This window comes from Phyllobates terribilis, unplaced genomic scaffold (genome assembly GCF_046119375.1).
Source record: "Phyllobates terribilis strain yellow unplaced genomic scaffold, ASM4611937v1 Scaffold_4__5_contigs__length_816908805, whole genome shotgun sequence".
Classification (NCBI taxonomy): Eukaryota; Metazoa; Chordata; class Amphibia; order Anura; family Dendrobatidae; genus Phyllobates; species Phyllobates terribilis.
Window position 1 is genome coordinate 694,798,950 of NW_027362764.1, and position 17,596 is coordinate 694,816,545.

Here is a 17,596-nt window from a genome sequence, read left to right on the forward strand (position 1 = left end):
AAAAAACAGAATACTGAAAGTGAAGAGATACAACTACAAACAGACACAGAACCAAGACGTTCAATAAGAGAAAACAAAGGAAAACCACCAATACGCCTTTCATACAAGGCAAGTACAAGTAAAATTTATGAGCCTACCTCTTGGGAAGACATATCTCGACTTCCTGAAGAAGAAGCCAATAAATGGATAGAGGCAACAGAAATAGATATAAAATCCATGCATGACTCAAAAACATGGACACTAACAGAATTACCAGAAGGAAGAAAAGCTATAGGATGTAAATGGGTTTTTAAAGTAAAGTACCGAACAGATGGCACAGCTGAGCGATACCGAGCAAGACTCATAGCTAAAGGTTATTCTCAAAAATATGGAGAAGACTATGATGAAACATTTGCTCCAGTTGTCAAACATACTACAATAAGAACTTTGTTTGCAGTTGCAGCAATGAAACAAACAGAACTGAAACATCTGGATGTAAAGACAGCATTTTTGAATGAAAGTTTAACAAAAGATATTTACATGGAACAACTGTAACGAGTCTGGGAGGTGGAACCTCTGAGCAACTATACAAGGGGGCGGTCCTTGTAAGGAAGCGGGTGGCTCCCAAGGAAGACGGGCAGGTAGTCATGGCAAGTGACAGGGACAGTCTCTGGGTAGAAGGGCAGGTAGTCACGGCAAGTGACAGGGACAGTCTCTGGGTAGAAGGGCAGGTAGTCACGGCAAGTGACAGGGACAGTCTCTGGGTAGAAGGACAGCAGGCAGGTGGCTGGTGAGCGCTCCCAGGTGAGCGGGCGAGAGTCTCTGGACAGGCAGGTGGTCACGGCAAGTGACGGCGGAACCTCCAGGTAGACTAGCAGACAGGTAGCAGGTGGACGCTCCCAGGTGAGCGGGCAAGACTCTCTGGACAGGCAGGTGGTCACGGCAAGTGACGGCAGAGCCTCCAGGTAGGCTAGCAGGCAGGTAGCAGGTGAGCGCTCCCAGGTGAGCGGGCAAGAGTCTCTGGACAGGCAGGTGGTCACGGCAAGTGACGGCAGAGCCTCCAGGTAGGCTAGCATTCAGGTAGCAGGTGAGCGCTCCCAGGTGAGCGGGCAAGAGTCTCTGGACAGGCAGGTGGTCACGGCAAGTGACGGCAGAGCCTCCAGGTAGGCTAGCAGGCAGGTAGCAGGTGAGCGCTCCCAGGTGAGCGGGCAGGCTGGTCCATAGACAGACTGACAGGTGTCGGAGGGCACACCGTCGGACCGCAGGCTTGCAAGCAGGTAAGCGGATATCAGGCAGGTATCAAGCAGGAATCTGGCAGGTGACTGGCAGGTAACAGGCAGGATTCTGGCAGGTGACTGGCAGGTAACAAGCAGGAATCTGGCAGGTGACTGGCAGGTAACTGGTAACGGGACCTGAGGGCTGAAACAGAGTGAAGGCTTTGCAACAACATTGCTCGGGCACCTCCATTTTGGAGGAGGTGCCTTATATATGGTGAAGTCCTCCGGCCATTGGCCGGGGACTCCTTAGGACGGCGCGCGCGGCCCCTTTAAGAGAGGGGGAGCGCGCGCGCGCCCTAAGCACCGTGGCCGGGAAGCAGCGCGCGCTGCCAGCAGAGCGGGAGGAAGATGCCGGGCACGGAGCGGAGAGGTGAGGGGAACAGCGTCCCTGCCTAGCAGGAGGCAGGGACGCCGACGCTACAACAACCTCCAGGATTCAAAGATGAAAGTAACCCAAACATGGTTTGCAAATTACAGAAAAGTATATGCGGTTTAAAACAAGCTGCTAAAGCGTGGAATGATAAAATCACGGAGGTGCTCACAAATGAAAAATTTTAAAGAAGCAAAGCTGATCCTTGCCTGTACACAAAAAGACTAATGGACAGATGTATCTATGTACTCATATATGTTGATGACATTTTAGTTTGTTTTGAAAAAGAAAGGGATAAAGAGGACATACTAAAAATCTTGAATCAACATTTCGAGATCAAAGACTTGGGAAATGTGAAACAGTACTTAGGAATACAGATAGAAAGAGAAGAAGATGGAAGTTTCCTAATTAATCAAAATCACATGATTCAAGACATAACCGAAACATTTGGATTGAAGGATGCAAAACCAGCAAAGTCTCCAATATAAACTAATTATCTTAAAGAGATGAGTAGTGAAAAAAATGTGTTACCAAATAATGAAGAGTACAAAATGGCGATAGGAAAATTACTGTATCTAGCGACTGTTACAAGGCCAGACATTGCAGCAGCAGTAGGAATTCTGAGTAGAAACGTGTCCAAGCCAAATAAAGCGGATTGGAATGCTGTGAAGAGAGTAATACGTTATTTGAAAGAAACCAGCAATGTTAAACTGAAACTGCCTACAAGTGATAAATGCATTTTAACTGGATACGTTGATGCAGATTGGGCTGGAGATCCAACTGACAGAAAATCTACCAGTGGCTATCTTTTCTTTCTCTCTGGTGGACCAATTAGTTGGACTAGTAAAAAACAATCAACAGTAACTCTGTCAACAGAAGCAGAATATGTTGCAGCAGCACATGCGAGTCAAGAAGTTCTATGGTTAAGACAATTGCTAACAGACCTAGGACAAGCACAGTTGGAACCAACAAAAATAAATGAGGACAATCAGGGATGTCTTGTTCTTGCTCAGATGGAAAGAGTTAACCCAAGAACCAAGCACATTGATGTTAAGTATCATTTCTTGAGGGACCATCAGGAACAAGGAATCCTGAAATTAGAATATTGTCCAACTGAAGATTTGACAGCAAACATTTCACAAAGGCATTGAATTCTGAAAAACATCAGAGACTAACGAAGAAATTAGGTTTGACTGTATAAGTCTTTACTGTTTAGAAAGGGTGTTGGTACATGCAACAGTTGTGGACTTCTTTGTTTGTGTGAAGGAGGACTTTATGCTGATCTGACAGTAGATGGTGATGTTGTGTTAAGTTTCCTTGTTTACTGCATTGTAAAAGAAAAAAGTCTCTCTTGTATTTTCTGTTTTGTTCTTACTTCCTGGTGCAGTACTGAGTGACTGTGTGTTTTTTTCCTTTACCTCATGTTCTGAGAAGTAAAAGCTTGTTATCCCATGTAATCGTCTCTGTGAAGTTTCCTACTGCAACTGTGGGTATCCAGAAGCTGTGCAACACTATTTGCAAAGGCAGACATTTATTTAATGCACCTTCCCTTTACAATTACAGCTCATCAAGCCTCCTTAAACCTCCAGAAAAGACACGTTTCCAGAATGTTTCCTGTTCATAAAAAAGGGAGGAATTTCCCAATGATGGAATGCACATTCAGAGGCCTATAATAAAAATGTGGAATGGAGTGGCCTGAAAAATAGGGTGTGGTATAGCGTGAAAAATTCAGGAAAATTTCATGGAAAAATGTTTTTTTTTTCACCCGAACATCTCACAGACAAGCACAGACATAGATAAATATAGATATTTCAGCTCACCAGTTGGAGTTGGCTTAAGGATAGATAATAGTGGTGCATGGAGACATCCCATGCTCTACGCTGTAGAGATGAAAGGTTAATTCTTCATTAAAAATCAAACTCAGTCAAAGGACTGATTTATCGTTAAACATTTGTTGCATGAAAGCAATCTCTAATTTTTATTGAAGAAATAAAAGTGAAGTTTTAACTTTTAAGTGAATTAACCTTTCACTTCTACATCATAACCAAGGGTAGTCAAGCATTGATTATGCTCAACTACTAGGAGTAATATCTGAATAATTGCTTAATGCGACAGATTGTACATTAATTGTAGCACATATACACTAATAGCGGCACATATTGTATGCAAAATATTTGATGAAGGCCAATCTTTGGAAAGTCCATCAATATGTGATTTGGCACAGGCACCCTGGGTCGACTGAAAGAACGTGGTAGTGAAAAATTGGCTCCTGGGTCATATAAAAGGATTTAGGGGAAAACGTACAAGCCCTTCAGTCCTTTCTGGCAAAACTAACCATAATGGGGGATGGGGAGGTCTGGGAAGTAAATCTGAATAAAATTAGTAAAATTGGCTGATGTTTCCGAGTCAATGGAAGAAGACTATTTGTGCCAATAGAATAGTGTTTTAATAGTTTATTGATATAACTTGATATAACAGAGGTTTACAATATCTTATATTTTATATGAAACTAAATGACTTGATAATTGCATGTGACACTGGAAATAATTACAATCAGCCGGATTGTTTTGATAGGAAAACGACAATTGTCTCTAATGGGGTTTCAGAGTCGCTCAGCGCTTTGCTCACATTCTTTCTCTGTTTTTCATGTTATAGCAGTAACATTAACAGAAAATATGGAAAATCATGGTTCAGAGGTTAATCATATTCACAGGGAGACGTACACCTTTATGCATGAAATTTTCTTTCGTGATGAAGTTAATTAAATTGGAATTATGTCTTCCGTATATATTACAGTAATTAAATGGAGCAAAGAAAGGGCGTACTATAAATGCAGTGTGTTCTCTACCCCTGAATAATTTACCATTGATCTGAAATGAGAACGTGTCTTAGAATAATGGCTCTAAAAGTTCTTGTTCTTTCATTAGTTATTACAGAAGACAGTAAAACAAAGCAAATAAAAAAAACACATTTGCACAAACCTAAGAAAGATTTTCATAGCTTAAGACACATGAGTGTTCAGGGGGATCCTTCATATTACCCAGAAATATAGCTTTTTTTGTTTTTCCTTTAAATTGTACTGAGTCTATACTACATGCCCTATGTGCCCCATATTTGTACCTGCACCTGCTTACCTTTGCGTGCAAAGAGCTGGCAGACCGCTATATTAGAGAGCCTAGAGTTGCCCCAGGACTCTGGTAGGAGGGGGCCATGATATGGTAAATAGGCGGTATTTTTGTGCCCATGTAGAGTGTGCGCAGTGAATGCTTGTGGTGGGAATCAGACCTGAGAACTGCCACCATGATTTATACCGATGGACTGTAAGCCTAGTAATAGTAAGTGATCCCTCCTGTATGTAAATGAAGGTTCAAGTGCTGCACTGTGAACTGCAAGTCTTACTGCTAACTAAATGACTTATATCCTACATTTCCACCATTTTTTATCTTCTGCAGATTCTATCTATAATTTTTAGTTGTCTCTGAGCTAGTGGGTGGATACTAGTTGCTATGATGTCTCCTATACACAGCACACACAGACGTAAAGGATTCCTGTTCTCCTGTCACTGAATAGTACATGTTTAAACGCAGCAGCAGCATTGAGGACATTATACAGCAGTACAGAGTGGTGTAGCTGTGAGTTCAGCACCGGGGCGAGATTTTAAAAAATACATTAAAAAGCATCACCATATATGCGTTTTTCTGGTTCTCTCACGCTGTAGCTTTCTCCTCCTCTCGTCTCTAATGACACCATAGTATGGGCAAAAGCTGGAAGTCTGGTTAAAAACAATTATTCTAGAGGCGCTTGTAGGTCGGTCAATTAGATCTGCTGCGAATCATACACTTAACAAAGGGTTGTCAGGAAAAAGGGTAATAAGAATGAAGCAAGATTTGCGATGATACAACAGACCAAGAGGAGGATATAATAATAATAAAAAATGTAATATTTATTAATAAAATTGAAGGAACAAATAAAAATAAATTCAACATAAGGTGCTAGTGCTTGTATTAAAAAGAGATCTCTCTGGAGGATGAGGTTTATGGGTGGTCCCTCCGTAGGTAGTTTGATCAATGGGTTTGGCTGGGTGGTCAGCTTGGAGCCTGGGTATGGTCCCCCCCTAGAAGGAGAGAGAGAAAAAGGTAAGTGGTTGTGTGATGGGGTAGAGAATCAATGGAGGTGGGTCAGGATGAGTAGAAGTTACCTGTTGAATGTGGAGAATGCATTCAGTTGATTGAAGGATGGTTGATGATATAGATACGGAAGTGTCTGGAGAAAATATAAAGGGTGAGTGAGAACACTACCTATAATGCTTTTAAGAATATGGTGGTTCAAAGGGTGGTTCAACGGACTTTTAACTGGAAGGTTGGGAAGTAGTGGCGGAGTAGGGTGGACAATGAGTCACCAGTTCAGTCCAAATGCAACTTGTTAATCAGGTTTAGAATGGAGAATAGCAAAATAAAGGATGCTGCAATAAACTGACAAGTGGGAATGAGCAGTGGGCATACCTTACAGATGGTTATGCCCACTGCATTTTTTAACCTAGCTCACCATCAAAAACCTCCCCAAAATAATAATGAAAATATTGATCCCATTAAAGAATCACTCAAAATCCTAGAGCAATTAATTCTCAAGGAGATGAGGGATTTGTGGGCGGTGGCCACACTGGAACGCTACCTGGCCTATGATAGCATTCCAGCCGGCCTAGTAGTCTCTAAGCCGTTATCCGGTGGTATAGGGAACCCAAACACCTTAGTTAGCCTTTCCAAAAGCATCAGAAACAGGATCAACCAAAAAGAACAGGAAATCATTCAAAAGAAAAGTGGGAAATTCGGTCGAGATGCCATCCTACAACTTGGCCCACATCATACAATCCAACAAACGACCACCTTCCGTATTATTGATGAGGTGGATGGCAGTCCCCCAGCTTCCACACCCTCTGAAGATAGATTCTCAGTTTACCCCACCTCAGAAATCGAACAAGCACCATCCCCACATAGGTCTCATAATCTAGAGACACTCACCCCCATGCTTCTACTTCCTTGAACGCAGAAGCCACAAACCATACTCCTATTCCCACCCAAAATCGTTTTGACCCATTGAATACCATTACCGAAACCTCTGAAAATTGGAATGAAGAACCACCACTCCATCAACTAGATACTGACACTCCGCCAAACAACTTCAGTTCATTACGCCCACAGATACGCAAACGACTCAGTAATTTAATTTTTTTTCAGGTGATAAAAAGAAAAAACATAAGAGGGGCTTTAGATGGGGGAAACTCACCCAAAAGAAAAAGAACAAATCCAAAGAAGTAACAAACAGCCGATCCATCTTTAACCTGAGCGAATATATGTACATTGAAACCGAATGAAACAGGTCTTTTAAATAAAGGCCTAAAATATGCACCTTCAACCAAGCTAGATAAATTTCATGCATTTATAGGAATTAAAAAATGTATGAGGCAACTAGCTCTCAAAAAATACTTTATGAAAAAAGATCACTCCACCCTCACACAACCCACTATTGACCCCTCCCCCTCTGAGTACTCTCACACAACTCTCAGAAATAAATCTAACTTTCACCCAATTCATGAATACTCAGACGCATTTAACAGTTTCTAGAAAAATGTAATCGACGACATCCGCCAGATTAGTGATAAGAAGTGCTCCAAATTCAAATACAACGTCACCTCATCTGAAAGAACCGCTATCAAGCAACTACAAACTAATAAAAATATTACCATACGCGCAGCAGAAAAAGGAGGCGGAATAGTCATCCTTGACTATGAACAATACCGTACTCAGATTACTCAGTGATAAACGAACCTATAAATTAGTCTTCAAAAAGACACCCACATCAGAATATGTTGAAAAATTGAAAAAGCTAACTAAAAATGGACATAAAGCAGGATTCCTGAGCACTAATGAATTTGAGTATGTTAACATCCCTCATCACAACTATTTCAAATGCATGGAGCACTGCTACACCCAGCAGTGGGGCACTGCGATGGGGACCATGTTCACGCCTAGTTATGCAAATCTTTATGTCGGAAGGTGGGAAGAAACCACAATCTACTCCAAAGGCTCCCTACGCGCAAACCTGGTCCTATGGCACAGGTTCATTGATGATATCTTATTCATTTGGTCCAATGACCAACATTCCCTCAGTACCTTCCTAACGGATATAAACCAGAATGATTTCTTTCTCGGCTTCACCTCTACCACAAGTACCCAATCCATTAATTTCTTGGACCTCAATACATACATTACCAACAGACAGATTTGCACACGTACCTACACAAAACCCACCGACACTAACAACTACATTTCAATGGATAGCTGTCATCTACCCAGCTGTCTCTTAAACATACCCCACAGTCAGTTCTTAAGACTGCACCGCAATTGCTCTAATACACATGACTTTGAGAGGGAAGCCGATATACTAACTAAAAAATTTTCAGATAAAGGTTATGATTCACAATTCCTCAATAATACCAAAACTAGCATGGCCTTGATACCACGACAAAACCTTTTAACTAATCACCCTATTGCCAATCCTGAGCCAAAGGACACTAATATCGACGTACCCATCATTACGCCATTTAGCTCTAATAACAAACTCTTCAAGAAAATAGTAAAGAAACATTGGCACATCATAGCCCCTACAGTACAAAACCACCCACGACAGACTAACCACCCCCTATTCACACAAATAGCTACAGGCTTTTTTCCTTGTAAAAAATGTAAAGTCTGCAGAACTTTACACCCCCTTAAACAAACTTATATTAAAAAAGGGGAGAATGAGTACCCCATCCAGGACTTTATCACCTGCTCCACAACAGGGGTCATCTATGTCTTGAAATGCCCCTGTCATAAAATTTACAGGAAACGTACGAAACGACAAATGAGTAAAAGAATATGTGATCACCTCCATAATATTAATAACAAATTCACCGGTCTTCCTCTCTCGAAGCACTTCTTATAGATACATAAAGGCTCTACCAGAGATATACAAATTACAGGCATACAGGTTATACATAGATATTGGCTCCTTGGTGATTTTGTGAAACAGATGTCTCGTGCCGAAAGTAACTGGATCTTTAAAATGGACACCTTAAAACCTAAAGGACTTAACAGCAAAATTGAGCTGTTAGCCTTTAATGAATGACCATATGACCCATATATTGATCTGCCACCTTTAATGCGTGATCACATGATCCATATAACGTGCTGTATAATTGGAACCCCAGATTGCCATAGGACCATCCCTGATGAAGGAAACTGCTGTTTCCGAAACGCATCGGATTTGGTCCTAGCAAGCTACCGTACTGGTACCAGTCACGTGCCCCCCACGTGATCCTATGTCACGCAGGTCCTGTCACACCGCAACGGGCGCGAACGTGCATTCGGGCAGCCTATCCACGTGCAGTAGACTGCGGGGAACAGCAGTCACCGGCTGGTACTTTCTGTCTCCTCCCTGCACCCTGACTGCCAAGGCTACACAAGGTACGGTACCCCACACCTTGCCACACAGACTCTCTGTGTTTCTACCATGGACTCTAACATCTAAAGGACAAGCCCGCTCCTCATCACCGCTAGGTAAGTGACCTTACCTCGACAAACTGATACTCCATAAAGCCTGAGGACTCATCTCTTCACTTACACGCCGCAGCTACGGTCAGTGGACCGAAGCCCGCTACTACCTCAGTGGCAGTCTCCTACCACTTACCTATAACCAGAGGCACTATCCTCTGTAAAGGCAGCGTCTATTCGCTGCCTCCAAAGCATTGCATTCCAATCAAGCAGTTAATTCTGCATGTGTTCACTGAGACATGCGGAGTTACCGCACCCTATCTAGTGTATCCGCAACAGAAATTGACATGCTGCGGCTCTTAGAGCCGTGCCGCCGGTGAGTTTGCATGGTGGCAAATAGAAGCACAATTGTGGGCATGGGATTTCTCTAAGTCCTATCCACTGTGCTCTTACTGTACAATGCAGCAGTTTGCTGCCACTACGGATCGTGGACACATAGCCTAACACAAGTAGGTGTCAGGAGCAGCCCAAGCAGAGGGAATCACACATTGTGAGGCTCAGTGTCAGTGACTTCCTCCATCCCTGCAGCATCTTCACATAGATAAGACAAGTGGCAGCATCAGCACTATGTGAGGAAGGGCATGTTTCTGTATAATCAGCGTGGAGCAGAGTGGGTCCTGCTTCTGTTAGTGCTGATGCTGCTGCTGGCTCTGTGATGGATTATAGACTTCCATCAGTTCTTCAGGGGCCCCTCGTGCAGCAGTGCTGGGACGAGGCACACTTCTGCCTCAAATACTTTATGACTACCAGTGCTGCTCATCTGTTTTATCATCAGCAACAGCAGGCACAGTCACATGCTGCGTGCAGAGACCGGAGTAACAGGCAGAGGCTGGAGGGGGCTGAGCCCAGCGCTGCCCGGTCGTTTCCAAAGAAAGTACAGGAATAGTGCAGCTCCTCTATCTCTCACTGAGAGTAGCCGGCTGCTTCTATGTAGGGCGGGCCCCCAACCCTGCCGGGCTCAGTCGCGGTGGTGACCTCTGCGACCACGATCGTCACGCCCATGCATTAAAAATAACTTTCCCCTCTGCATATATTCAGTGGTGATAGTGTGGCACCCCAGGAGTCCGGATGCCACATTGGCATTGCCTCCCTCACAGGGGGTGATGCCATGCCTAGAAGCAAGGAGGGGTCCTCTTATCAGGTAACACCAGCATCCAACACATTTCCTAGCTCCAGACCAGAAGGGGGGAGCTCCTCCCATTTAAATTGGAGCCTGGAAGCAGGGTTAGAAAAAGTTAGTTGGAGACAGGAGAGCGACGAGGGAGAACCTGGGGAAGGGAGCTGTGATCAAGCTCGCCCCAGAGAGAAGCTCAAGAAACAGGACACCGGAGTCCATGGTTGTTCGGGTACTAAAGTCCCAACAGCTAAATCCGGAGGGCAGGAGACTGCGGGTTTCATGGCCCCACCAAACGCCTGGCGACACAGCAGCATCCTAGGGCCCAGCGCTGCCACGAAGGAGCGTCACCTGAAAAGGGCTCGAGCTGCCTGCCATACGGGCAAGAAATAGACGTTTGCTCAGGAACGAGGACCGGAACAGCAGGGCCAAAGATGGATAGCGCAGAGGGAAGGCCTACAACTCCACCTGGTGAGGTGGATCCCTAAATTGCTTCTAGGCTGCCCGGATCTCCATCACCAGCTATTACCAGTGTCCCGGTCTGCTCCGTCAAACCTCAAATAAAGGTAGAGGAAACCGCCATTAATGTGTTGTCTGGTCATTATCTGCGCCCTCAGCCCTGCACGACACTGTCCCTGCCGACAACATCTACCTCATCAAATCATCTACACTACCCTGGAGCTTAACTCTGCCCGTGGAGAGCTGAACCAACTCTGCTGCGTCACCATCGGCCCCAGTGGATCTGCACCGTAGCGGTGGCGGTGGCCCCATATAGCCGCATACCACGGGTGGCATCACGAACATTATCCCCAAATCTTTTTTTCCCCAAATTGACTTTTACTTTTCCTTTATTTGACCGCCCTGGGCCATGGACCGGGCCAAAGGTCCAGCCCAGTTACCGAGTACCCCATGGCCCAGGGGGCGCGTCAACTTGACATCACGAACAGGATTCGAAGCCCGGTATAACTGGGTAATGTGTGTCATAGACTTTGCTGAGCTGTATAATCACGTCATATGACGTCAGTGGAGGGGAAGCAGGAGGCCCCGATCCGGAACCGCCTGGTAAGCGATCCCTCTCGCTTGCAGAGCAGCCGACTGGTATGCCAGCAGAAACCCAGGACCTGGCTGAGGTTCACTGGGGGGGAGGAAGATGCCCAACCTGGAAGAGGATCCAGCTGCGGGCGCAGCCGCCGCCACTGTAATGCCTTTATCCATGCCGTATATCCCAAGGGGCGGCGTAGTTGCCCCAGTACTCAGGGGAGTCGCACACCCTGAGCGAATTTGAGGAGAGACTGTGCAGTTTGTTCCAAGTGTACCCCCTCTATGAGGAGCAAAAAGTCAGCATCCTTATAGGCCAGCTAATCGGTGCAGCCCAGAGGGAGGTGAAGTCCTGGCCGGGCAGGGACAAAAGCACTGTTAAGCAAATTCTGGCCAGGTTGAAGGATACCTTTGACACCCGCACAGCAGCGGAGATTAAAATGAAGTTCTACGGGTGCAAACAAAGGGTGCAGGACAGTGTACGGGACTATGCTCTAAACCTGCAGGAGGCGCTGCGGGCCATTAAACCGGTAGACCCGGACAGTGTACGAGATGAGGACAGATTGCTAACCGACCGAACAGTTTATCGAGGGGCTCCTGTCTAATGCTCACCGGACACAGCTGCGCATTATGGCTCTTCAAAACCCTGATCAGAACTTTGCGCAATTTAAAGACCGGGCCATCCGGGTGCTGCGAGAATCAACCCCAAGTGGCACTGCATCCCTCCGGCACCCAGCTATCACATACCACCAGGAGGCGGCGTCCTTCTCCCCGGCACCTGTGGAGGCTGATGCGCAGACCCTAGATAATGACCCCTCTGCAGACCTATGCCTTCAGGTCCAGGAGCTGACCAAAAGGGTGGCTACACTAACTAAAACCGTGCAGGCCATGCAAGTGTCTCCAAAGGAAAGAATCCAGCTGGCTTCCAGTCCAGATGACGTCCCGTGGCGACGGCAGAGAAGAATTCCACCGATCAGAGGGAGAGACAACGATCATTATGACCAGAACGGACAACCCATCTGACGCTGCTGTCAAAAGGCGGAGCACCTCGCAAGATTCTGCGATTTAAACGAGCAACCCCTGGGCCAGAGGGTCAACCCCCAAGAGTAAGACGACCAGGCCAACAAAGCTGGCGAGACAAGTGACTCGCTCAGGGGGATATGGGGGAAACTAGATACCCGGGCCTTGACCTTCTGTGGGATGTCACGGCAGTCGGCTCCCGGGCCCGTACTCTGGGGTCACTCTTTAAAAGGGGGTTTGTTAACAGTTTTTGTCTCGTGACGCCACCTGTGGTTCCCGGTAATGAGTAGCGGCGCTGCTGCAGACCTCCAGGGGTGATGGGATTGGAGCTGGGATGTTTCTGCTCCCCACAGGCGGAGCTGGCCCCCTGGGCAGTGTAGTTGCAGATGGTGATGCTGGGCGTTGTAGTGCAGGCACGGTAGCGTGGTGGAAATAACTGACAGAGACGGTGCAGTGCAGTCATCCGAGTTTACTCAGAGTTCTTTTTAGGTTCCTCGGGTACACTGTCCAGGTGTCAGACTCCCGCGTCGCACTGCGTTTGCCAGGCAGGGGTTCAGCACTCCTTCAGGTATATTAGAAGCACTTAACAGGACCCCCTTTCTTTATGTTCCTTCCTTGGCCGACTTCCCGCGCTGGGTCTTCTCCCTCCTGCCCTGCGCTCCCCCACACACAGTCCCGATTGGCTACTCTGAGATCCCTCTGAGTAACCTGGAGTTCCCGGACCTACTTGGTGCCCTTCACGGCGGCTAGGGTGAGGTTGTGGCAACTGCACCATGGAAGTGCAGAAGCCTCCTGTTTTCCAGCCGAGACCTGGAGTAACGCGGCTGGTCCAGGGACCGGTTCCCTTCCTGTGGCCTGATCCCTCTGACGCCTGGCAGATTCGGGCGTACGGGTGCCGTCCTGCACTCACCGTACCCCCTGGGATCCCTTCTGTTTCCGGAGCATTCCTCCCTTGTTCCCATTCCTCTCCTGGGCCTCTCTCACTAGGCCCCACTCTGGAGCAGAGCTCCTGAAGAGACTCTGCTCCCCTCCTCTCCTTACTACTCACTGACTGCACTGAACTCACTAACTAAGATGGCTTCCCTTTTTATATCTATTCTCTAAGTGCTCCCCTGTTCTACGTCCTCCACCCACACCCACTACTGGTTCCCCCTCTCTTTGGTTCCCCCCACTCCAGCCAGGGACAGGGCAGCAGAAGAAGTGCATAATGCCCTTCCAGCCGGCCTGGAGTAGTATAGTGTTGAGTGCAGGTGTTGGGGTCCCGGGCAGTAGTCCATCCTTACCTGAGAGAAGGATATGCCACACCTCTGGGTGAGGTGCAGAACCTCTGTGGCGACTGAACCCTCAGGGGCGCCACACAAGTACGTGGGAGGACAACCGGTCCTACCTGTCGTGCTTGATGGCATCCCGATGAACGCGTTACTGGACACTGGTTCCCAGGTGACAATGATGCCATATATCCTTTTTAAACGATACTGGGCTGATTCAGACATTACCCGCAGTGTAGATGAACACTTTAACATCTTTGCCAGCAATGGTCAGCCCTCAGGTGGGGTATAAAGAGGTGACCATAAAGGTTGGCCCAGAAGAATTGCCATCACAAGGGTTGATTATTGTAGATACTGATCGCCGTGAAAGCCACCCTATGATAACCTTAGGCACCAATGTGATAGAGAATTGTCTTGGGGAAATTATCGTTATGTTGCAACAGGTCGCGGAGACTGCCAGTTCTAGTTAGCAGCGAGTTCTGCAGAAGGAGATCAAAGCCCTGATGTAAAGACAACGGGTATAGCTGTCTGGTGGAGAAGTCGGCAGTGTCAGAGTGAGTGATCCATTCCCCATTGCAATGCCCCCTAGGAGTGAAATGTTAATATGGTGTCAGGCAGCAATAGGTCTCAGGGGTCAAGATTATCAGGCCCTGGTAGAACCCGTGTACTCTGATAGTAGGCTCACCATCTTGACGGCCAGGGGGGGTAGTGTATGTCCGCAAGGGGAGAGTACCGATACGCATCCTGAATTGTGGGGAGAAAGAGGTCCATTTACCCTGCTATGCCACCCTTGCTAAGCTGTTTGTAGCATCGGCGTCTTTGCCCCCTGCCGGGCAGAGACACCGTTCCCCTCACCACCGCGGTCCCGGTCCGGCGTCTTCCCGCTCCCCCGTTGCTGCTGTGGCGCGCACCGCGCGCAGCTTCCCAGGCACTGTGCTTAGGGCGCGCACGCTCCCTCCCTCTTAAAGGGGCTGTGCGCGCCATCCTAAAGAGTCCCCGGCCAATAGCCGGAGGACTTCTCCTATATAAGGCACCTCCTCCAAAATGGAGATGTGTGGCGCCCCTGAGGGATCGGTCGCCACAGAGATACTGCATCTCACCCAGAGGTGTGGTATCTCACTCTCAGGTAAGTAAGGAGTACAGCTCGGGACCCTAACACCAGGATTCACTACACCACATTTCAGAGGGCAGGGCGAGATTGCTCCTACTGGAGAGCACAGTCCCTGATTCCAGGCTGGAGTGGGGGGAACCACCTAGAGAGGGGGAACTATGTAGTGGATGGGGTGGAGGAAGTATATCCTGGGAGCACTTGAAAGGAAGCTGTATAAAATGGGAAACCATCTTAGATCAGTGTTCAGTCAGAGGAGGAAAGTGTCAGGAGCAGAGGCTCTGTAGGAGCTCTGCTCCAGAGGCGGGCCTAGTCGGGAGGCCTGAGCCTGAGAGAAAGGAGAAGCAAGGAGGAGAGGGAGCAGGAAAGGCTCCAGGAACAAGAAGCGAAGGGACCCTAGGGGTACGGGCCGTGCAGAAAGCCACCCGTACGCCCGCTGCTACCAGGAGGTAGAGGGGTCAGGCCAGATAAGGGGAACCAGTCCCTCAACTAGTGGAGAACTGCAAGGTTCAACTAGAAATCGGAGGCTGCAGCACTTTATGTACCGTTAGCCAAAAGTCCACACCAGTCTCACTAAGAAGGTAGCCACATAGGACCCAGGGGACAGAACAGACGTCGCTCGCCAAGGCCAGAGAAAGGACACACAGAAGGGGGTCCTGCTAAGTACTCCGGAGCTACCTGGGGGTGGACTGAACCCCTCACTGAGTAAACACAGGACGACGTGGGAAGTCGTGATGTGCAGCGATGACTTGAAATGAAACAACTGTGAGTAAAGGACCTGAGACTGCATCCCATTGACTCCGTGTTTATTACTGACTCCCTGCACAACAATCACCACCATCCACACACACACTGCCCTGAAGCTAACTCTTCCTGTGGGGAGTTATACCACCCTTGCTGCAAAACCACCAGCTTCAGAGGACTGTTCCGCAGCGGCGGCCCCCTTTAGCCGCACTCCACAGGTGGTGTAGTCGGACTCTTTAATAAAACCCATATACAATTCCCCTTGGATTGACCGCCCTGGGTCACGGACCGGGTCATCGCCACTGTGACTACAACCCCCAGCATCTACCGGCCCGGCACCGGGTACCCCACGGCCCAGGGGGCGCGTCAGATGCCTGCACAAGGTTGTTGTTTGTGTGCTAACACTTTCCTCAGCCCTCAGGTCCCGCTGCCTGTCAGTCCTGCCCGCCAGTCTGTCTGTCAGTCCAGCCCACCAGTCTAACAGTTCTGCCCGCCAGTCTGTCTACAGCCGTGTCCGCCAGCCTGCTTACCTGGAACACCTGCCAGTTACCTGCCGTGTCCGCCAGCCTGCCTACCCAGAGCACCTGCCAGTAACCAGCCATGTCCGCAGGCCTGCCTACCTGGAGCACCTGTCAGTTACCTGCTGTGCCTGCTTACCCGGAGCACCTGTCTGGCTATCCGCCGTACCCGCCTGCTTGCCTACCCGGAGCACCTGTCTGGCTGTCAGCGGTACCTGCCTGCTTATCTACCCTGACCACCCGCCAGCCTTCCTGCCATGCTCATCCGCTGTACCGGTCAGCTCCTGTCATCTGACCCGTGGGAGTCACCTGCTCTCACACAAGGTCGGCCCCAGAGTGGCACCTGGTTCACCTGCCCGGTCCCTTCCTGGTTCATGGAGTCAATTAAGCCGCCATGTGACCTGGGTTCGAGTAGGCACTTAGTCACGCCCCTCTGGTCCCTCCTTGCACCGAAGCACAGAGGTTCCACCACCCGGACCCGTAACACAGTTTACTGTCAGTAACAATGCAATAAAGGCAATGGAACCCTTGCCTCCATCCGAACAGGCGGAAGACAATGGCTCCAAGGGGCAGAAGGAGGATTGGTGTCAGAAGCTACAAGTAGGCACTGACTCCACCCCTTTGCACCAAAAGCATGGAGTGTACCGGGTGGTCCAAGAATATGAGCGAGTCTTTAGCAAACACCCACTCGACTTTGGGCAGGTAAAAGGGGTCCAACATCATATCCCCACAGGAGATCATCCGCCCATTAAAGAGAGGTACCGGCTTGTACCCCCAGCTCACTATCAATGTGCCAAGGGAATGTTACGGGAGGTGAAGGAGGCTGGGGTGATCAGAGATAGTTGTAGCTCCTGGGCAGCTCCATTAGTCCTTATTAGAAAGAAAGATGGTACAATGAGGATGTGTGTTGATTATAGGCAGATTAACCGCATTACACATAAAGGACGCCTACCTATTACCCAGAATTGAGGAATCATTAGCTGCACTGAGATCCGCTAACTATTTCTCCACTTTAGATTTCATCAGTGGGTATTGGCAGGTTCCTGTGGCAGAGGTGGACAGAGAGAAGACCGCGTTTACAACACCAATGGGCCTCTGTGAGTTCAACTGCATACCATTCGGTCTCTGCCCCGGGAACATTCCAGCAGTTAATGGAGTGTTGCCTAGGACACAAAAACTTCGAAACCGTTCTGCTGTACCTAGACGACGTAATCGTCTATTCAAAGACATATGAAGACCACCTGGAGCACCTGGCCGAGGTGTTCGAAGCCCTATCTGGTTTTGGCCTGAAGGTAAAGCCATCCAAGTGCCACCTCTTGAAGCCCAATGTGCAGCACCTAGGCCATGTGGTAAGCGCCGAAGGTGTACAACCAGACCCTGAAAAAGTCACCGTGATCAAGGGCTGGCCAAGACTCTCCACTCTCAAGGAAGTGCGGCAGTTCCTTGGGCTGGTAGGCTACTACAGGAGATTCATCAAGGGTTTCTCCGAGATAGCACACCCATGCAGGACCTCTTAGTGGGCCAGTCCAAGAAGGCCAAGAACCCGAATCCTCCAATAGAGTGGGGTA